Source organism: Saccopteryx bilineata, chromosome 2, assembly GCF_036850765.1.
Source record: "Saccopteryx bilineata isolate mSacBil1 chromosome 2, mSacBil1_pri_phased_curated, whole genome shotgun sequence".
Lineage (NCBI taxonomy): Eukaryota > Metazoa > Chordata > Mammalia > Chiroptera > Emballonuridae > Saccopteryx > Saccopteryx bilineata.
In genome coordinates this window covers 197,814,741-197,833,148 of record NC_089491.1, presented here as the reverse complement: position 1 = coordinate 197,833,148, position 18,408 = coordinate 197,814,741, and the positions used below count along the sequence as shown (strand labels likewise).

Here is an 18,408-nt window from a genome sequence, read left to right as displayed (position 1 = left end):
ATTTGTTGAATAAAAGAATTAAGATGGATCACCTTCCTCTTGGCTCCAGGGTCAGATTTTGGCTTGAGTGAAATTTATAACTGATCAGAAACATGAGTTGCAAGGACGTGGTGGGAGAATCAGAAAGAACCAAAGACAAAACCAATGGTGCTGTTGTGAATATGTGAAGTTGCTTAACTTTCCAATTTGTTTTCATTTTAGTTTATGTCCCTTTAAACCAATGCCCCCAAAATTACAGCCTCTGAGTGCCTGGCACATAAATTTCTGACTTTAAAACCACTTTATTTCAAGCTTGATGGATAGCTTTTGCCACTAGGCAGAGTAATTAAGGTGTAGTATTGGCTTTTGCTAGGCTAGGCTGACATTACTTTCTTTTCATTGTTTTTGCTACCTTCCTGTTGGATCTGGCAGAGCTCACGTGAAGGCTCGGGGCTGGGTTATGTAAATTCTCTCCTGGCAGAAGCTTTGTCAGAAAGATATACCACACCTCTACCAAGCAACCTCTGTTTCCCAAGACCCATGGTTGGTGTGCCTGGCACAGGCCATCAAGCTCCTCACTTCCTCTTCAGTGGCCACTCACTCTGTCACTGGCAGAGTTCACCACCTAAGTGAAAAGGATTGGCTATTCCCTATTTAAGATAGTCATGCTTGGCTTTTCCATTGTGTCATAGACTTACTTTCCACAAATGGTACTTTATAATTCAATGTAAGTTTTAAAACAATACTTCAGAGTTTTAGAACCACCATGTAATAGAGGAGTAGAGCGAAGGATCTCAATGCATCTTGCAAAGCACAATCTGTATGGCGCATCTGAAAACCATATATAGAGAGAAAACTACAGGGAATCAGAGGCTGTTACATCTAGATCCTAATGGCAAAATTCAACTACATCATAGTGTGGAGGATGAAGCTGAGTTCTAGAGAGATAAAGTTATTTTGTTATAATCACACAGTTAACCAGTACTAAAAAACAACAACAACAACAAAAAACTATGTATATACTTGTTCTTCTATGTTAAGAGAGGAAAATTTTGGAAACTTGTATCCAGCCAAAGAGAAGACACTGATAAGAGTCCCATCTAGCTCTATTTCTACTTCTCTATTGGGCCTATGGATTCAAATAATTCTTTAGAGTCTAACCAATTGCATCATGGTTCAAGACAGGAATAACAGCAGTAGCATAATCTGTATTGACAATTATGTTTTAGGTGTCAGGTCTGTCTTTGTATACTGAGTTTTATATCCAGCATTTCCTTCTAGGTATCTTGAAAGGAACTTAACCAAGAAGGTTGTTACTAATAGGAGAATATCTCGGCAAAAAAGGTGCTAAGTGGGTCACCCTGCTAGCAACTAGTCAAAGCGATGTCACCTACATCAGACTTCTATGCATCTTGAGCCCCTGGATGGGGACCATGTGAGAGGAAATCACTTGATATGCATGTGAGCACCTCAGAGCTGCCAGCAAGAGCCAAATTATAACCTCAGTGGGTAACAGTCTGTGTTCTTTCTCTCATTCTTCACTGGACTTTGGAGAGAACAGAAGTAGAGGAAAGAGAATAACAGAGAATAAAAGCAAACCACACCTCCTTATCTGCTGCAAGTCCTTAGGAGGAGGAGGGCAAGAAGTTTGACAGCGAATCAGCTTTGGGTTCATATTGGCTTGGACTTGTTTGTATCAGAATATGAAAATGTCCTAATGCCTATAAGTGGCTATAAAGCAATGGGTGCTGACTGAGAAGTTGCCAAGAAATGTGAGAGAGTCAGTAATGTTTCAGAAAGTACTACTTGACTACAGGTGGGAGGATGAAAAGGCTAAAAAGGTAGAGATAGGTAAAGGAGAAGCTCATAAAGAATGTACTCTGCTTTGTGAAGAGTTTAGACTGTACCCTGTGGATATTCAAGGACACTTAAAGCATCACACTTAGAGAAATTACATCAGCTTTATGTGCTACCACATATCTATTATGGACCTATGAGGTGCCAGGCTCTATTTTAGGAACTTGGGGATGCATCAGTAGGGGGGAAAAAGACCACAAGCCCTTCCTTTGGGATATTTATATTCTAGTTGAAGAGAGGTAACAAATATCTTGATTGAAATTATTTTTTAAAAGGATCACTCTGGATACTGGGTTGAGAATAGACTGTAGTGTGGAAGGGGACACTTATTTGCAATTATTCAGGAGATTATATATTTTAAAAATCATTCTGGAGATAAGGGGACATAAGAGCAAAAAATACTATAACTAGAAAGGTCAGGATCAGTTAGGAGTTTACTGCAATAGTCTAGTCATACATAGCTAAGACCCTGAATAATTCTAACTTGCATCTATAGTCATTTATACTAAAATATGATCAATTTTTGAAGAAAGAATGAACAAATTGAAAGTACTAAAAATTAAGGCCAAAAAAGGGAACTAACAGACACCCCTATCAGTGGGTGTGTCTCAACCTTGCACACATTCAAAACAGTCATGAGTGTATATGCAACCTGTGACTTGAACCCAATGCCCTATTCATAAATGATGCTAAAAGTTTATTTTTGGACTTTATTGTGCATGAAGGATTAATTGTTATAAGGACTTCCCTTGTATAAACAATTAGAAAACTGGGGAAAATATGTAAAACAACTCTTCAGTAGGCAATAGACAGATCAGGACTGTGATCTTGAGAGAAGGAGAGCAACAAGATAAGTGCTACATTTGCCCCAGATAACTGCCTGGAGACACTTTCAAGCTGTAGTTCAGAGAGTAGAAACTCAAACAGAACGTCACAATCTCACTTAATTTAAGAGACAAAGATCAGAACTTACATCATCCACGGCCAATAGAATTTTGAGGTCAGAATATTGGAGAGGAAGTAACTAAACAGAAAGAAAGCCCCAGAGATCTTCAAAGAGGTCCCCACAAGTTGGTGGTTAAGGACAAACCTGCACTTGCCTAAGGTAAATCTCCATGAGGCTGGAGAAAGAACTACCTAAGATAGGCTGAAAATTTCCCAGAAATCACACAATAATGGGAAAAGTTCACATTCTCATCATTCAAAATAGATAAACTTCATACTACACAGAGCCTACATGACTCTCCAGGAGTCATGCCTGCATGTGGGTGTGAATCAGGCCTGGAGTAGAGGCAGTTCTGGACCAGCCAGGAGAAAACTTAAAAACAAGCTTCAGAAGGATCAAACTGATCTGCAAAAGCAAAGTCCAGCATCTTTACAGGAATACAACGATGTCTGGCATTAAACAATGCAAAACTCAGTGTCTGGAATCCAGTAAAAAGTAACTAGGCATATGATAAATAATAAAAATATGGCCTATACCAAAGGATTCTATCAGTTAATTGAAGCAGAACCATAAATGACAGAAATGATAAAATTTGCAAAAAAAGACACTAAAAAAAATCTCATGAATATGTTCAATGATGTAAAGTAAAACAAGAATACAATTGGCAGAGAAACAGATGATATGATATAAAAACAGTCAAATAAAAATTTTAGATAAAAAATAGAATATATGACATGAAAATGCATTGGATATTATTAGCATCCAACAAGACACTGAAGAAGAAAATATCAATGACTTATCAATGAAAATATTAGAAACAGTAATATAAATTATCCAAAATAAAGTGTGCATACACACATTCTCACACACAAAAGTCTAATAAACAAAAGTGAATAGACTTCCAGTTTGAGGAAAATATATTTATTTACAGATTCATGAGATTCAGAGAACTCAAGAAATCATGCCCAGACACCTCATAGTCAAACTGCAGGCACAGAAAAATGACACAATATATATAACAGACCTGTGAGTTGAATGACTACAGATTTTTCATCAGAAACTATAAAAGATATAAGAGAATGAAACAGTTTAAAGTAGCTGAATAATTGTCAACCCTAAATTCTATCAGAAATATCCTTCAGGAAAAAAGGCCAAATAAAATTACTTTAAGACAAAGGAAAACCAAGAAATTTTGTTGCCAGACATCTGCTAAAAAAGAAATGCTTAAGAAAGTTTTTCAGGCCTGCTGGCCTGGGATGCTATGGTACCCAATTTCAAAACCCCAAGATTGCTGGCTTGAGCATAGGCTTACTAGCTTGAGCATGGTGTCACCAGCTTGAGTGTGGGATCATAGACATGACCCCATGGTTGCTGGCTTGAGCCCAAAGTTTTCTGGCTTGAATCCCAAGGTCAATGACTTGAACAAGGGGTCATTGGTTCAGCTCAAGCCCCCCCAGTCAATGCACGTATAAGAAGCAATCAATGGACAACTAAAGCTCCCCAACTATGAACTGATGCTTCTCATCTCTCTTCCTTCTTGTCTGTCTGACCATCTGTCCCTCTCTCTATCTATTTATCTCTATCTCTATCTTGCAAAAAAAAAAAAACAAAAAACTTCACCTATCAAAAGACACCATTAAGAGAAAGAAAATAAATCACAGCCTGGAAGATTTTTAAACTACATGTATCTGACAAGAATTCATATCCAGAATATGTAAAATACTGTTATAAAATAATAATAAAAAGATAACTAAATCCAATTAAAGGAAGGGCAAGAGACAAAAAACACTACACAAAAGATGTCATGGTAAATGAACATATAACAAGGTGCTCACCATCATCAGTATTGAGGGAAATGCAAATTAAAACCACATGAGATCTCATAATATATTCAAAGAAAAGGCTAAAATTTGAAAGAAATACTCAAATATTGGCAAAGATGTAGAGCAACTAAAACTCTTATACACTACTAGAATGAGTATAAACTGGTTTGAAAACCAGTGAGTGTAAACTCACTTTGGAACATTGAGTGTCTACTAATGCTTAATAAACACATACTCTATGATGTAACAATACTACTCTAAAGCATGTACCTAAACCAGCCATGTATGTATGTGTATCCAAAGATATGCACAAAGATATCTACAAAATGTTATTCATAATTGTAAAAAAACAAAACAAAACACTGGAATAAGTTCAAATGTCCAACAGCAATAGCATGGAGAAACCATTGTAGCATATTCATAGAATGAATACAATGCAGCAAAGATAACAAACTATAATTATGCACTATAACATGGCTGAAACTCACAGACATAAATTTGGCCAAAAATAAAAAGCCAGACACAGAATAACACATACATATAAAATTTAGAAACAAGCAAAACTGATCAATGGTGACAGAAATCATCATAAAGGTTATTCTGGGGGATAATGACTGGGAAAGGCACAGTGGAGGCTTCTAGGTGGCTGATGTTTCATTACTTGATCTGAGTGGTAGTTATATGGCTGTGTTCACTCTGTAAAAACTCATTCACTTATAATTTAGAATTTTTCTATATGTATGTTAAATCTCAATAAAGTTTACCAAAATATATATATTATGTATTTGGAACAGTTACCAAAAGAAAAGCCTCAGACTAGAATTGATTATATTTAACCATGTATAAACTGTGGGCAAGAATAGTCTGGGTATCTGCACTAGGTTGAATAGTGTCCCCAAAAAGGCATAACTATCTAGGATGTCAGAATGGGACCTTATCTGGAAATAGATTCTTTTAGATGTAACCAAGTTAAGACAAGGACATACTGGATTATGGTGGGCCCTACTCCAGTAACTGGTGCCCTGATAAGAAGAAAATGTGGACAGGGATACAGAGGAAAGAATATCACATGAAAACAGTATGCCATACAATGACAGAGGCAGAGACTGGAATGATGTGTAACACAAGGAACCCCAAAGATTGCTGGCAAACACCAGAAGTTAGAAGAGGCAAGGAAGGATTTTTTCCTAGAGCCTTAACAAAGAGCATGGCCCTGCTGACACCCTAATTTCAGATTTCTAATCTCCAGAACTATGAGAGGATAAATTTTTGTTAAGTCACCCAGTTTATAGCAATTTGTTACAGAAGACGTAGGAAACCAACACAGCAGGTACAGAAGTCAGAAATGCAAGAAGAAAATTCACATTAAAAACAAGCATCCAGAAGTTTGAAAATGGGAAGAATGGAAGAATAGATAGATAGATGATAGATAGATGATAGATGATAGATAGATGATAGATAGATAGATAGATAGATGATAGATAATAGATAGATAAAGCTGGTATGCTTGCTTATCTGCATGCTTGTCTGAAACCAGGAAGAAAGCTGAGACCTCAGTCTCCATCACTTGCATTGTGTTGGTGCTCTAAAGAGGATCCATTGATTTTCTAATATACTAATTTTATAATTTTATCAAGCCCTATTTCTAGGACAGGATAAATATATTAACTCTATTTAGAGAAACAACATCAGAAAATAGAAAACAAATTTCTTAGAGAAGAGCAATAAAGCAAGTTTGGACATGTTTTAAAACAAAGAGCTTGGTGTGGTACAGCTGTAAATTAAATATGAAGTATCTTGCTTATAAAATACTCTTCTACCATGAAGCAGCAAAAATTTTTACATATTAAAAGTAACAGCTGTGCTATTTAACTCAACAGAGAAAATACATGCAAAAACACCTTTCCAGGTAGCCCTAAGAAAGTGGCTATAAATAGTAAACTTGTGACAGCAAATGTAATAGTCTGGATAACTCATGGAGTGTTCTATGGTTGCAGGGGAGAGAAATGACTGGGGCACACAAGCACTTCCCCAGAAATTTCCAATCCTGGCACTGGTCATAAACACGAAACAGATAAATCTGACTTTTCCTCTTTAGCATCTGACATTTACTTTATCTACCAAAAGGGGGGAAGGGGGAGGTTGCCGAGAGTGGAAGGCATGAGGAACTTTATTTCTTCTGTTTGCTCATCCTCATGCTGGTTATGCTGTTCTACAAATTAACAACCACCTTCATGTTCTAAAATGACAAAGGCAATTAAAGCTCACATTCCCTGAAGTGGGAACTGCAATCACCAGATCATAATCAGTATTATGAAGTCCAAGATTATGTATGAGTTATTTTAAAAAGGTTTGATGACTAGTTTGGTAATTCAATGTATTCTGTTAACAGTTTTTGCTTTCTTTTCTATAAAACAATCACTGTACCCATGAAGGGTGAACCTGAATGTCAGAGCACAATGCCGTAGGTTTAAATACCTCATCCTTTATTTTTAAATTGTAAAACCCTGTCTAAGGCCCAAGTTGTCTGTATTTGTTTTGAAACGTGTTTTTAGCACATCATCAGAGAACATAAAAGTACAAAGAAAATGCTACGAAAGTCATTGTTTAAGGGCTATTGGATATTTTGAAAGCAATTATATGATTTTCATGTTGATAATAAATTATTCTGATTATTAATTCAAAGGCATAATGTAAGAACCTCAATCATGCAACAGTTGATTTGCTTATTACTATTGTTTAAAATAATAATATTTTTTTAAAAATTTATATCCAAGACTTTTCACTCATTCCAAGTGTTCTTCTTGTTCATCATTTACCTACAAATCTTATCCTAAACACACATAGCCTGTTTAAAGTGAATTCAATATGTGGAAATTTGCACTTAAAATTTAGGTACTTTTAAGGTGTACCTTCATTTTAGAGAGAAATTCAGTAAGGGGGAAAAAAGTTAAAAGAAGTTTTCATATATGCTTAAAATAAAACTTAATTTACATACCACTTCTCAGAAATACATCTGAATAAAATGAGACATCAATCCAACTCTCCACTCTTCCAACAGAGACTGACATGGTGATTCCTTCACTTCTCTCTGGACTTTCAAGTGCCACCAGTCAGTGTAAAAAACAGTCTCCCAGGCCCATAATTCTCTATCTCCCTCATTCTGCTTTGATTTTCAGTGCATATATCACCATATGACATATTACATAGTCATTTGGTTTTGTCTGGGCACTTTTTGTCTTCTCCCATTAGACAGTAACCACCTTGAGGGCAGAATTTGCTGACCTAGTCTAGCTCCAAGAACAGTCCCTGGCAAAAAGTAGGCAATCAATAAATAACTGTTAAATAAATGATAAGTACCATAAAGCAAATGAAATAAAGTCTTATGTTCTGAAAGGAAAAGAAGTTAAACATTTTCTTTGATGTACTTTATTAGGAAGAAGTTATCCACTTGGGATATTAATAACTGTATTTATATAGTGTCCTAAAATCATTTTGTCATAAATAAAAAGCTTTAGGGTAGACCTTTTATGAATTGACTATTAACCTTCTCCACTTTAAGTCAACAGGAATAATTAGTACAGATTTTGAAAACCAATAAATTTAATAAAACTGAAACTGCTTAATGATGGCAATAGTTAAGAATCTGGGATATGGAATAAATTGAATGTCTCCAAAAGCAGAACAGCTCTTTGATTCAAGTGCAGCCCATTTTGACTGAAGTATGAAGTTTTCTGGTGTTTCCCTTGTGGGAGTTCCAACCTCTAGCCATCAAACGTGAGCTGATAAAGCACTTGTTCTTATAATTATGCACTTTGTGTGGATAATGAATGACTTCTTTATTTTCTGGAAGGCAGTACTGCTTATCAGTCACCTGTGAAATCTGTTTTCTTTCTTGAGTGGCTTTCCATTGTGCTGTTGTAACAACACCTATTTCTCACCCTTGTCATGTCTGGAGTGAAGGAGTATTTTAGAAAACGAACCTGTACTATACTTTGCACCACAAATGATATCTGCCCCATAATTTTTCTGTATATTCACACCTACTGTGATAGGTGACTTGTGTGATGCTTCAGAGAGCTGTTCCTGCCCTCAGACACTCCTTATATCAGTCATTCTTTCTTGTTCACACTAGCCACGGGGCAGTGGAAGGAACAGACCCAGAGAAGCTCCATTGCACCAGAGAGAAGGTGTGGTGCAGCTGCGTTAGGCTTGCTCGCGGGTCACCGGGTGCAAGTGCTTTGCTTGATTAGTGCGTGAGCATGTGGCAGTGCCACTTGTGTATGGCTTATATAAGGCCATACACAGGTGCTTGCACTCGAGAGAGGTTGGGGATTGCAGATGAGCAGACTGCCTGCGCGCCACTGTGAAGGGCCATTTTGCTGTTTGTCTGCCTGAGAGGCGGTTTCGCCTGCCTGTGTATTTGTCTGCCGTTGTGAGACTTTATTAAGCAGAATGTCCCAAATTCACTGTGAACCTGCCTGGCCTCGGCCACCAGCATTTCATCTGGTGTAGTGGGCAGGGGTCGGAGCAGATTGGTATGGAGCTGCCGATATCCTTGAGGGGTGGGATAGAGAAGTGGCTGTTCCAGTGGCTCTCCTAGTGGGGACCGTGGCCTGGGTGTTTTTTACAATCCTGCAAAAAGAAACCAGGAGCTCTGTGTGAGAAGTGAGTGAGGTCGAAAGCTCCAGGATGAGCTGCAAACTGAGGGCCAACAACAGGTGTGGACTGGAGCGAGCACTGGAGAGAGAGGTCGACCGGGTCAAAAGTTGCAGTGTGAGGTGCAGGCTGAGAGCAAACACGCCAAGAACTGGAGTGGTCTCTGGACAGAGTTACGGGTTCGCGAGTTGCAGTTTGCCCTGGAAGCTGAATGTTGGCAGCGATAGCTGTTGGAGAAACAGCTGCAGGTTCAGGAGCCCGGGAGTCAGCTTACAGCAGAGCCTGCAGCCACAGGAGCTGAAGCAGGTGTGGAAGATGGAACTGCATTCATGCCAGCAGTGGCTCTGAGTCGGCAGGAGCGGGTGTTTCCAACTCTTCTGAGGGGGAGGCTCAGGCTGCAACTGTCATCCGCAGACTCAGAGCCTGGCCAGTGGTCGCCAAGAATGTAAAGACCCAGTATCCAAGAGTCCCTCAGGGGCAGCCAGAGCCTCCTCCCCAGATAGTGGAGTACTCTGTGGTCTGGCCCTACACCTGGGCAGAGCTGATGGAGTTGGGGGTGAAATTCGGGCAGAAAGCCACTGAGCCCCTGTCTGCCTGCTTGGTGCAGCTGCAGGACATAGACCCTGATTGGGGATGAGGGTAGCTCTGGTGGAGGCCCTCCTGCACCAGGAAGGTGCTTTCATCCAGTTGGACACTTTAAGGTTTCCATGGACACAGCCCTGGACTCTACAGGCCCTCCCACCTACTGTGGAGTAGGGGCTAGAGATGAGCCTCCAGTTTGCACTTTGGATAAAGTGCTCAGGAAGACATTGAGAAGGACACCTTTGTAATTACTGTGTAAATTTTGCTATTGCTGTAGTCTCTGATGTCATGTAGATTGTGAAGCAAGCAACCCCAAAGGGGTGAAATGTGGGGCAGCTGTGTTAGGCTTGCTCGTGGGGTTTACCAGCTGCAAGCACTTTGCCTGATTAGTGCATGAGCACATGGCAGCACTATGTGTGTGTGTGGCCTATATAAGGCTGTGGGCGCTTGTGCTTAGGGGGATTGTGAATGGCAGATTGCCTGCCCGCCACTGTGAGGGGTCATTTTGCGTTTGTTTGCCTGAGAAGCAGTTTCCCCTGCCTGTATGCTTGTCTGTCATTGTGAGACTTTATTAAATGGGTATGGTCCAACCCTTTCTGGCTCAACAGTTCCTCTATCATCTGCCCGAATCCAGTGTGAATCTGCCTGGCCTTGGCCACTGGCATTACAGAAGGATTCTGACCTGACAAAATGAGTTCTCTCACCCTTAATAGACTAACCCCACAGAACTGAGTTTTTGTTTCTGACTCCATAAGAAAACTTGGAAAAACCACACAGAATCCACAGGGAAAATATGTCGCTTCTAAATGTGCCAAACTAGAGGAAGATCATTACACTAGAGCTTTCCAGCATGCCCTGCTGGATTCTGATTGCAATTCCAACTGCCACCTGCACGATCAGTCAGCTCAGGCTGTTAGCTGCCAGCAGCAGAGTTCCCAAATCTAGACATCTTACAACAATATGGTCTATTTCTCACTCATGCCACATATTGAATGATCAATTTCAGCCCTGGCATCTTCATTCCTAGCCCAGGCAGTAGGCACAGCCCCTGTCTAGGGCATGTCAGACTGTGGCAGAGATAAAAGAGTAATGGTTCCTAAACTTTTATTTTCAGGAGTGACTTGCATCACCTCCACTCACATATTATTGGCCAGAACAAATCCATGGCCAAGTGCAACATCAGTGGGTGAGACCCTAAAGCTTCTGCAGGAAAGGAGCAAACAGAAGTACAGTGAATAGTTTTGAATAATAACAAACTCTGTCATCCCTGTGTTGTAAAATTCTAAATGATTTGGGATATGGTTACTGAACCCATATGGGCATGTTTATATACCCCTTTGAGAATCTGATAAAATGAATAGAACCTCCAGAAAGCATTACACACAAGCCTATCTTCAGAAATATGTATATACAAAAACACCTACAAAATTTCTATATAATGTTAAGGGTCAGAGACCCCTGAGTTCCAAACATAAAGTCCAAACCCAGAATAACTGTTGTTTTAGAGACGAATTTTCTCAGGAGCTTATTAAACTGCCATTTGTCAACAAAAGGGCTGCTTCCTCATTCCACTTGAAATTAGAGGAGAAGACCTCACGCAAGAAGGACATCTAGGTTCTCTGCAAACTGTGCACTATGCTTGCGCTGAAGGCTGGGCCTTAGATGACTGCCCTCCACACCACTTGGCAAAGTTCACTGAATGGGCCACAATACCTTTTCAATATATTTTCTTTCTGTCTAACTTGTCTACTGTTTTGTCATAGTACTTTTGTCTTTTACTATATTTCATAAATATATATAATCCTAAGCAATACTGAAACAGTAATACAGTAATATTACCAAGTAATATTAAATAAATCATATTGCCTTATCCTGAGACAACAACACATTGTGGGTTTATACACACATACACATTTGCATATTTATGGCTCTCTTGATGGAGTTGAGGATCACACATAACAATTAGCTTTTTTCAGGATCTCATCTTCAATTTATTTTCTATTTGGGGTGGGAAACCACTCTGAATGTGTTGTAAAATCTTACTGACAATTAAAGCAAAATACTTTCACCTTGGAATTCATCTGCAATACAGAAATGCTTTCTGTTGAATTCCAAAACTTTATTTGACTTTCATATACAACTGCATTATTGCTTTAAGCAAACCCAACACACAACATCCTGATTAGAGGTTGAGAATTTGTTTTACAAAAACCTTCACTAAAGGTATCTCTAAATAGTAATCTTCTCTGAATTCATTTTAAAATAATTTCTAAAGCATAATGTACACTTTCACACATAGCTATTAGGAAAGTATTCCATCTACCTACCATTTAGCTATACCTTTGTTCATTCAGACTTTGCTAGAATATTATCAAAACAACAAATACCTTCCTAAAGAAGAGTCACATTTTGTACTCTAAAAAAGAGCTGCTTTAAAATAATAAAAGGGGTAATATTTATCCAAAACATACAAAAGGATAAATCCTATTATTGGGGGGAAATATGGATTAAGTACTATTAATTTCATTTTAATGGATTTATGTTTCAAAACCACACTATATATTACAGTTTTAAAAATAATAATAATTGTGAAATAATAAAGAGTGGAAACTCACGTAACTTTTTTCCCATATAGTCCCACTCTAAATCCCATTTTAGCCATTTCCCCTCATTTATATTTCTTAATACCTTAGAAATACCCCATATCAGTTATAAATGCCATGTGAGCCCCAATCACAGTACTATACCAACATCCTCTACCTTGTTCCCCTTTGTCAGGGTTCCAAGAATGGATAGCTGTGGAATAGGCACCATAGGGTACCTTTTAAGCTTTTATAGACCAATGAGAAAACGGGTCTCCAGATAATGGGCCATTTTAATGCTCCAATGCCTCAGATTCAGACATTCCCATTATAGAGATGTCATGATTAGAAAATACAAACAAAAGAAAATCATTTTACATAATTTACAGCTGTTCCCTAATATCTTAAAATATCACATAACTGTCTCTAATGTCTTATTTCTTATGGGGCAAAACATGCTACATGCTGACATCAGCTGAAAATTGGGATAAAATACAGAGAGCAAGAGGAATGAGAACACTTACCAGAAAGAAAATGTAACCCAGAATTCATGATTAGCAATCACCTCTAGCTTATAAAGAGTTTCTGGACCAGCAGGGGTGAAATTGCATGCCAACAATCAAAATAAATTACTTTCCATTTGAATACCGACTAGCCATATTATCACCTAGTTCCAACAAAATCTGAGCTTATCAACTATATTGCTAAACAAAAGCCAGCCCTCAATTGCTAATGTAGTTAACTATGCTGGGTAACTGAGTGTGGATGAAGGCTCAGTAATACGGAACAGTGATCATATATTAAGCACTGGACATGTAGTACTGTTATTATAGTGTCAATCAATAAACATAGTCTTTTAAGAGACTCTACTAGTAATGTGACATTCAAATAAAGGCCATAAAATATATTAATGGGTTTTGGAAGTAACCTTGAAGGAGCTAGTCTAGAAAAAAAACCCATCCCCCAAACAGCTGTGTCCTTGAGATAAGGAAGTCGTTAGGCCTCCAGGATGGGAGATGCAACCACATCCTGGAAGATAGAAAAACATGTTTTTTCTGAGTTTAAATTTGGGATTTTCCACTGTATAACCTGTTTGAACCCCTAGTTGTTAAGGCACGTGACTATCTTTATTTGAAAGAGCCAATTGCTAAACGCTAAATTTGCTTCTGTATGGACCGCTTGCTTGCTATGCTATAAAACCCCCTAGACTGTAGGCGCTTGATGTGACTCTGGTGACTGCCACCTGAGCTCACCCCTGTGCAGGTTTGCATTTTCTTGGCCATAAAGCTTTGTTTGAACTCTCCAAATGTCTCCAGCATTTGTTTTACCCGGCGAGCGTAACATTAACACTTTCAAGAGCTAGGCCAGTCTATAAGATAACTGCTCCAAAGAGAAAGTCACAACAAGGTACCACAGTTGCTATGTCCCTTCAAGTAATACCACCTGGTAATGGAATAAACTATCTATGATTTCTGGGTGTTAAAAAAAAACTGGTTAACTTTTTAATCAAAATGATTTATAAGAGCCTTAAAAGCAGACTTTAAAGAAATCATTTCAGGCCCTGGCCAATTGTCTCAGTGGAAGAATGTCAGCCCAGCATGTGGAAGTCCTGGGTTTGATTCCCTGCCCTCTCCTTCCTCTCTGTCTCTCTCTTTCCCCTCCTACAGCCAAGGCTCCATTGGAGCAAAGTTGGCCCAGGTGCTGAGGATGGCTCCATGACCTCCACCTCAGTTGCAATGGAGCAACACCCCAGATGGAAAGAGCATTTCCCCCTAATGAGCATGCCAGGTGGATCCCGATCGGTCGGGTGCATGTTGGAGTGTCTCTCTGCCTCCCTGCTTCTCACTTCAGAAATATACAAAAAAGAAAAAAGAAAAGAAAAGAAAGAAAGAAACCATTTCAATGTTCCCACCTACATTTGCCCATTTAACAGTCCACACACACACACACACACAAAACCAAAAAAAAAGACCCCAGCAATTTCAAAGAAAATCAGACTAATAGAAAAATGTAATGGAAAGAAATGTAGATTTCTCTAAGGCTCTCTGCTTCAAAGTCTTGATCAATATGAGTAAGGATGTGAATATGAATATATGGTTTAATAAAATAATTCTTCTTGAAATATTTTCTGAGTCTACAATGTCATATTTCTCTGTGTACAAATACTTGTTGAATTTTATTCATTCATTCATTCATTCACTTAAGATTACATCAACAAGAATTGATTGAGTTAAAACATATGCTAAGCTCGGTTAAGCACACACAGGGAATACAAAATGAAAATATTTGTCACTGAGTAGAGAAAAAGAAAAACAAAAGAGTAGAATAAATGCATTGATAGAGATAGGAGCTGAGCATTCTGCATTTCCTATGAAGGCTACATACACAGAATGAGGAGCCCTCAGGGCAGACTATCCCAGGGGTGACACCTGAGATGTCCTAGGGGACAGTAGTCATCACTTCATGCAAAATTTAAAGGGGATAGACTGAAGATATAGCCTGAACAAAGGAACAGAGACCAGAGAACAATAACCGTTCTGCTTTGTGGAATGCAAAAAGGTGCTAAGTTAAGGAGTAGCAAGGGACAGGTGGAGAGATAAGCAGAGAAGAACAGAGTCTTGTGATAAAGCCCAAAGACCAGCTATAACTACAAGCAACAGGAAGCCACAGAAGAAGAGTTGTCTAATACAATATGCATTTTTAAGACATCCCTCTGGAAACTGTATGAAAAGTGGGTATGTGCAGAATCAAAGTGCTCAATTAATAATAGTCTAGCCTGACCAGGCAGTGGTGCAGTAGACAGAGCATTGGCCTGGGACACAGAGGACTCAGGTTTGAAACCCTGAGGTTGCCAGCTTAAGCATGGGATCATAGACATGACTTGAGCCTAAAGGTCACTGTTGAAAGTGTAGGAAGAAGGAAACTTTATACATTGCTAATTAGACTGCACGTTGCCACAACATATATGGAGGACAATTTGGCAATACATATCAAAATTTAAAGTGTACATACCCTTTGATTCTGTAGCTTCATTTCTAGGTATTTATATATAGATTATTGGTATAGGGATCTTTATTGCAACACTTTTTGTAGAAGCAAAAGGTTTAAAAAAATTCTAAATATCCACCAATAATAGGTAACTAGTAAATAAATTGCAGTATACCTTAACAGTTAAAAATCATTTTTTTAAATGGGATAGCATTACATGTACTGATAAAATACACTCTCCAAGATATGTTAGATAAAGGAACGAGGTGCAAAACAATGAGTAGTGTGCTATCATCATATAGAGATTACATAGATACATAGATACACATACCTATATTTGTAAATTGCATAAATTATCTCAGCAAGAACAGACCAAAAAAAGGTGATTACCTTTGAGCAAGCAGAAATAGGTAACTGAAAGAAAGGAGAAGGCAGAAAACTCACTTTTTATTGTATGCCATTTATAACTAGAATTGTGTGGCATGTACAAAAGTCAATTTTAAGAAATATCTCACTTCCAAAGTGTTGAGTTCAATTCAGGGCAGCTTCCCTGTTCTGTTTATTAAATTTTGGGACATTGAAACACAGGCTTGGAGAGATGATTGAATAGAAAGCATTGCTCTATTCATTTACCTCCTAGCCTACAAAAAGAAAAAAACCTCTCACAATATATAGACTCTTATTGCTATCATCATATGGTATCACCTGTTACTAGAATATGTATTATCAGAGCAAAGACTTTCTTTTCTTCTCTGAAATTTAAAGAGCCAGGATCTATTTTCATTATGCATCCCCACTAGATGGCTGACACACGTGCCTGGAAGTGTAGAACAGCAGTCTGCACCTACCACTTCTGAAGCATGGGGCTGAAATAATTCGAATACAATTCACATATGAAGCTAATTAAAATCATTTCTGAACCTTCTTTAATCCCCTTTAAAACAGTGTACAGTCTGAATAAATTTAAATAAACTCTTTATTAGTAAACTATAATTTCACAGCTTTTGCATTCAAATTAGACAAAAAAAAGTCTAAGAAGACAGGCCTAACCTGTGGTGGTGCAGTGGATAAAGCGTCAACCTGGAATGCTGAGGTTGCCAGTTTTAAACCCTGGGTTTGCCTGGTCAGGCACATATGGGAGTTGATGCTTCCTGCTCCTCCCCCTGGTTTCTCTATCTCTTTCTGCTCTCTCTCTCACTCTCTCTCTCTCTCTCTCTCTAATAAAAAATGAGTAAATAAAATCTTTAAAAAATGTATAGATTTAAAGAAAAAGAGGAAATAAAAAGCCTAAGAAGACAGAAGTGGCATGATCCCAGGATCTATCTAGTGCCTAGCAAAGAAGCTTGTGCTTAATCAGAACTTGTTGAGTAAAAAGATGAACAAGAAATTTAATTAATTAAACTATAAAACATTATTTTAGTTGAAACAGTCATAAAAAGAGTGTAAGATCTAAGTGAAGTCTTCCCAACTTCGATGAATTCTCTGTTTGTTTGTTTGTTTTTACAAAACTCTGAATGTAAAGCCTAATTTCAATTCTTACCCTGTCCTCTTCTGGGGTTGTGCACTTTACTGTGAAATTTAAAACATATTTGCCACTTAGCAACCTTAATGTAAATACTCTTTTAGCCTAAATGCCACCCTACTGGCAAACCTTTGTGTTTTAGCCTGTTCTGGGAAGGCTTCAAGGGTGAAATGAAAATTTGTGTGGATTATCAGTGAGCAGGAGATATTATTTATTTCACAATTTGCTGCATTTTCTTCTCTATTCCTCTAGGCTTTCTCAGGAGATAATAACCTTAGAGATAGCAATGTCCTTCCTGTCTGATCCCAAAACTTCCCCCAGCATCAGAAAGAAGCCCACTACCATGTGGTTCTATGTCAAATATGGTATATATGCCATGTACCCTTTCCCTGTAATGGGAAACCACACATGCAATGGAAGGGTTTCAACATTAGTGTTACAGTTATATTCTCTGGGTTTTGATATCTTAAATTTTCTCAGATACTACTGAGACAGGTCACAAAGATCAATAGTTTCCACTATATTGCACTGGCCAAACACTATTTTTCTCACAATTTAGATGATTAGGAGACAATTTTGGGATTTTTTTTTACAATCAATAAACTTAGTGCATTTTTCCAGGGGGCCCTGAAGCAGAGCTGCACACCCTGCACCCTTATCTGAGGCAAAGGTAGGCTTGAAATAGAAATGAAATTTCTGCTTTGAATCTTAGGAATGCTATCAAATGAATGGGGTGGGTCGCAGCACCTGCATTGAATACTGCCTTACCCAAGGTTTTGGGTTTTAACTCACAGAAACACATTACAAATTATCTTGGGGAAAGGGGGGAGGGGAGGAGAATTTACTACACTACACATATGCCTCACAGCATCCTTGGGAAGGATGAGGAGCAGAAACTCAAGAGCAATCAGGAAGCAAAGCAGCAATCTCTCCCTCAGATCTCTCTCTCTCCCTCTTCATCTCTCCATCCTGTGATCTGTTGCTCTCTGCATACATATTTATTTGCCTTTCTCTGCAAAATCGAAATCAACCAATTGTGCATGTTATAGCTTAGAAATACATAAACAATAAATATACATTAACTCCCTACCTTACAGTGTTTAAATGATAGATTTTGTTGTCTACAATTTATAAGGTGCCAATAAAAGTTTGTAATTAAAATGCTTCATTGCCTGACCAGTGGTAGTGTAGTGGATAAAGTGTTGACCTGGGACTCTGAAGTTCCAGGTTCAAGCCCTGAGGTTGCCAGCTTGAGCGCCGAATCATAGACATGAGTCCATGGCCTCAGGCTTGAACCCGAAGGTCATAGGCTTGAAGCCCAAAATCACAGAATTGAGTGCAAGGTCGTTGGCTTGAGTAAGGCGTACTGGCTCAGCTGGACCTCTGGGACAAGGCACATATGAAAACCAATTATGAACAACAAACATGCCACAACTACAAGTTGATGCTTCTCATCTTTCTCCCTTACTG

The 18,408-nt window shown here is 38.5% G+C and overlaps 1 non-coding gene across 1 annotated transcript; it reads left to right on the top strand.

The window, feature by feature from the left end:
* Nucleotides 1-15,931: 15,931 nt before the first annotated feature.
* Nucleotides 15,932-16,065, top strand: LOC136327472 (small nucleolar RNA SNORA36 family). The gene has a single exon (XR_010729682.1). It is a non-coding gene; the product is annotated as a small nucleolar RNA SNORA36 family (small nucleolar RNA).
* The last annotated feature ends 2,343 nt before the right edge of the window (nucleotides 16,066-18,408 follow it).